Source organism: Eutrema salsugineum, unplaced genomic scaffold, assembly GCF_000478725.1.
Source record: "Eutrema salsugineum unplaced genomic scaffold, Eutsalg1_0 scaffold_11, whole genome shotgun sequence".
NCBI classification, from domain to species: domain Eukaryota; kingdom Viridiplantae; phylum Streptophyta; class Magnoliopsida; order Brassicales; family Brassicaceae; genus Eutrema; species Eutrema salsugineum.
In genome coordinates this window covers 5,234,724-5,239,944 of record NW_006256901.1, presented here as the reverse complement: position 1 = coordinate 5,239,944, position 5,221 = coordinate 5,234,724, and the positions used below count along the sequence as shown (strand labels likewise).

The window sequence follows — 5,221 nt, the reverse complement described above, 5'->3', positions numbered from 1 at the left end:
TTGAAATCTTTTGGATATTCTGGTTCCTGTAAGCGAAACCACTCCTCAGGGTTATTGCTTTTAAGTGATCAGAGGTCTCCAATTCATTTATTTTTTCAGAAAAAGGTTCATCAAGATCATTAACAGAAGAATCTGTCTCCTTTGATTCATCACTAATCTGAAAAAGAAAAAGGGTGGAGAGCTTGTTAATAGCATCTTCATGCTTCTTTGATTGACTCTCCATCTCCTTTTTGAGTCTTTCAACCTCTTTTTCTAGTTCTTCAATCCTGGAAAAAGGATAATAAGGAGGAAATGTGGAATTGGGTTGATCAGATTGGGCTTGCATGAAAGAAGGTTGAAAAGAGGGTTGGAAATCAGGCTGGCCGCGGTCAAAATACGCTGACCCGCGGTAAAACTCCTCTTGGCCGCGGCCAAAAATTTCCCATCCGCGGTGGAGGTCGGTTTTGCCGCGGTTTAAAGGTTCCTACCCCTGATGGGGTTGATTCTGCTCAGCCTCTTCAATCTGATAGACATCGGCAGTTTGCATCATCTCCTGAGTTTGGAAACTCCTCTCTACCCCAAGGTCGTTCATCTTTTCGACGCAGGGTTTGTTATGTTTGCTTTTATCATCAGAGTTATGAATCGGACCAATCGCACAAAGGATCTTCTGGATGTCTTCCCTAATCTGATCTAGACATTCTTTACTAACAGGTGGTTCTTTTTCCTCGATCCTAGAACATCTAGATTCGGTTAGAAGTCTTCTGTTTCTGATACTTCCAGCTAGATTAGTGATATAGGCGTGAGCCTCATCTACAGTTCTAGTAGAAAAGTCTCGTTTGCTAGAGGTTTCAAAAGAAAACTTCAGTTCTTCATTAACTCCATGGTAGAAGATGGTCATCAGGCACTCCTCGGAGAAACCATGGTGTGGGAAATCTCTTTGGTAATCTCTGAATCCTTCCCAGGCGTCATAGAGGTCTTCTGTGTCCTCCTGCTGAAATTTTTGGAACTTGTCCCTTAAGAGATTGGAACGATCTCTGGTGTAAAAGTGACTTAGGAAAGCCTCTCTACACTCTTTCCACGTCTTTAAGAGTGCAGGTGGCAAAGTTTTAAGCCAATTACTAGCTCTACCAGTTAGAGAGAATGGGAAGAGGACACACATATGGTAATCGGTATTTTTCATTATGGTTGAACACAGCTCTTCAAAATTTTCAATATGATCTATTGGGTGTTCAGTAGAAAAACCGTTATACTTCTTGATATAGCTAATGTATTGTACCTTAGCCTAAGAGTCGCCATCCTTAGGTAAGGGTGGTCGAATTGCTCGCCTATCTGCGTTAAGTTTGTGAGTATCACATTCTCCAATCAGCTGTTCTCCCTTCTTGGAATACTCTGGTTCTCCAATCAATTCATTGCCATCATCGATTGGGTCATTAAGTTTATCAAATTACTGATCCCAAAATGCTGGAAGATGGGAGTCAATAAACTGCCTACAGACTCAGTCCTCTGCTTCGTACCAACTCCAGAAAAAGGTTTGCTCTGCAGCGAAACCAAGTGATGGGAAAAAACAGTTCCCATGTTGACGTCAGTGGCATGCGCAGAACTTAGGAAATGCTCAGCATCTGTAAGATCACCAATGGCAACATAGAGAAGAGCCAGCTCAGAGAGGCGTATCTTACCTGGAGCTGACTTGCACTGAATGGTGTTGCCCAAAACGCGAAGAAGGCATCGCAGAACAGGGTGTCGCACATCGGTCTGGGACGTGGTCTTCGAATTATAGCGGCAATTCCTAAAGTGGGACCAGAAAGCCTGCACATCGATCGTCTGAGTCGGAAGATAAACTCGTGGGAGATCCTTCCAAAAGCCATAGATAGCACAAAGATCGCGGAAAGGAAACCTGTAGCGAACTCCTCGGATCATGAAGGTGAGAGTACCCTCCTGCGCATTATGGGCAGCCTCATTGGTGTAGTAGATGCGAACTGAAGCCAAGAACTGCCAAGCAAGGTCAGCGAAAAAACATCGTAAGGCCTGGTAGCCATTGTCCCCAATCCGAGCTTAGCCAGCAGACGCAGCAGCTCAGAATCTGAACCCAGACGTCGAATATCGAGAATGTCCAGAAATCGGGTACGGACCATCTCGATGTTCATCCAAGCATCGTCCCAATCATCAGAAATCGGCCTATGGAGGCACTAGACACTCTCGGACACCCTCCTGGGAGAGTTGTCCCAAACTCGCCAGGAAACGATGTGCACCTTTTCCCGTTTCGGCCAAGGGGGCCAAATCCTCTCAGCAGGTGACTCAGGTGCAGCAGGACGCGATGGCGGTGGTGAGGCGGAGCGATCTCGTGGTGGTGCAGCAGGTCGAAGATGGGAGGATGTGAACGCCTGCAAATCCTGGGAGTCATGGAATTTGACCAAATAGCGAGATCCTGCGAGTACCGCATTGATGATCGTGCGTTGCCACAGGTCACCTACCAAAGCCTCGACGTGATCGCCAAGGTTGAATATCACCGTGTCTGGTTATTGCGAGCTGGAGGCGGCATTCCTACATTGTCGTTTGCGTGGAGGCATCTGCAAACCACAAAACAGAGCAAACCAAACAAGGAGGAAAAACAACAAGTTAGCGAAAGTGAAAAACAGAAATTGGCTATTCCAGCATTTCTTGCTATCAAGACTAACAAGGCGAGCAGCACAGTCACCAAAATTCACCCTAATTCAGTTCTGAAACTCTACATGCGAAAATTTCGAACAAGAGTTGTCATGAAGAACAAAATTTCAAAAATCTGCCAATTAATCAATGAGAAGTGCACAGGATTGTCGAAATATGCTCTACATCAGCCTCAAGGTGAGAAATCGAGTAACAAAACAACCCAGAGAGAGCAAATTCGACATTCCATACCTGAAAACCGATATCGAGAAAGTGAAATTTCGAGTGGTTTACAGTGTTGAAGTGGAAAATCGATGGAAGAAACAGAATGAAGGTGAAAATCCGATGAGGTTAGACTTTTGAAACACTCAAATACGTGAAGAATTGAGTAAATCGGTTTTTGGTGACTGGAGGGAAGGCTATGGTGTCGAGTGCGGCTAAGGGAGGAAGGAGATGAATGAGGGTTTTAAACAAAAGGGGGAAAGGAGATTTACCTGTTTGGTAGTTGATAACACCGTATTTTGACCACTTTTATGGATCATAATTGTATCTTATCCAGGTGTTTTAACTCTGTTTTCAATGGTTTTTAAAGTGTTTTCAATGTTTTCGAGTTTCAAAAGACTTTACAGGAAACTTGGGCAAAACCGTCAGAAGTATGACAAGCAATGAAGACCTTCTCACCGTCTGATCACCCCCAAAATTTGAGACAAAATATAGGATCCAACCAGCTTTCTAATGCACTTGGTTTGGAGACAAACCAACGGTTAGATCTTCAGATACTCCCGATGCAAGAATTACAGAAAATGCAGTTCCGGAAGAGAGCAGGTGCCGGGACCGCGGCCAACACCCATTTTCCCGCGGGTAGAGCCACCGCGACCGCGGAATTTGGTCGTTCACTTTCCCGACGACTTAATTAAAGCCCAGATCAATTCCTTTCGTTATTTTTGAAGCCCTAAGTGTCCAGAACAACCCCAGAAGCTATAAATACCCCCTTTAGGTCATTCTAAAGAAGAGAGACCGAAACTTAGACAACTTAGAGAGAGAGAGAGAGGGATTTCGGCTGGAACCCTAGAAGAGGCCGCCCTCAATCCCGAAGAAGGAGCCACCGCTGGAGAGCACCATCGCGCCTCCACCTGCAACTCCGTTTTTCGTTTTTCTTCCTTCTTCTCTTTAATTTCCTGCAACTTTCAATACTCTGTGATGATTGTTTACAATATGATTGAGTAGTTACCCAGTTGGGTTTAAAGGGATTTTTCAAAGGGAATTTCATGTGTCTTTGCTTATGAATCGATAGATTTAGGATCTATAATCTTCTAGATGTTCTTCGTTTGCCTTTAATCTTACTGCGTGATTCTTTGCTGGCCACTTAGAAGCCGATCTGATATGATATGTTGCGAAAGCTTTCATTGATTGTCTGAACTAGGGTGAAACGAGCAATTCTTCTATAGGAGTGGAAACCTACCTGTAGTTGAGTTGTGAATATTGATGAGTCTTGTTTAAAATCGACCTAGCATAGACCATGAACCCCTGCGAAACCCCTTGAGCCCCAACGTTTGTATTTCATTGCTTACAACCTTCAATTTAGTTTGCTTTTCATTTACTTGTTCTTTGCTTTCAATCGCCATTTAGTTGCCTTCATTCGCTTTTGTTTAATCGGTTTTTACTTGCTTTTATTTGCTTTCACTTTCAATTGCTTTTACTTGTTTAGCTTTCTAGTTTAGATTTAGTGACAACAAAAACCCAAAACCAAAACCAAAACCTTTTTAGTTCTAATCTGATTTAAGCGTTGCAGTGAATTCGTACTGAAACAACTAAGTGTCTGTGGATCAATACCCTAAGTACTACAGCGCACATCTGTGCACTTGCAGACATTTAGGGGTTATAAATTTAAAACCTGAAGCTTAGTAAAACGAAAACAACCAACCCCGCGCTTTTGCTCGCATCAAGTTTTTGGCGCCGTTGCCGGGGACTTAAAATTTGTTTCGTTGCGAATCCCAGCTTAAATCCATTAGAACACTTGTTGATTTTTACTTTTTCTTTTGAATTTTTCAGGTTTCTCTGAGATGAGAGACCGGGAACATGTTCCCGGAACTCTTGGTGATCCACCAAATCGTGTGGATGGTGATACACCAAATCGTGTGGATGGTGATCCAAGGGATGATGACCTGACTGATGATGAGTTTGAAGAACCGATTTATGATGACAATGAGCTAATCGGATCGGTCAAACACAAAGATGATGATGAACTGATTGGAAGTTTTGATTCACTCGAAAAGTTCATGGTAGATCGAAGAGCTATTCAACCAGCCTTACCAGAGGATGGCAAAACCGAAATTAAGGTACCCCATATCCATTTAGTTCAACAATATCAATTCTCTGGTTATTCATTCGAAAACCCGATAAACCATATCGAGACTTTGGAAGAATTATGTGCAACCATTACAGCAAATGGTGATTACCACAAGTGTAGTCTTTTCCCATTCTCTCTTAGAGATAAAGCCAGCAAATGGCTAAAATCTTTGCCACCTGCTTCACTAAAAACGTGGGCAGCGTGTAGAACTGCTTTCCTAAATCGTTTTTACACTAGAAATCTTTCAAA

General features: G+C 43.2%; 1 non-coding gene across 1 annotated transcript; it reads left to right on the top strand.

Moving 5' to 3' along the window:
• Positions 1-893: 893 nt before the first annotated feature.
• On the top strand, positions 894-1,003 carry LOC112090161. Its single transcript, XR_002901510.1, has one exon. It is a non-coding gene; the product is annotated as a small nucleolar RNA R71 (small nucleolar RNA).
• Positions 1,004-5,221: the final 4,218 nt, after the last annotated feature.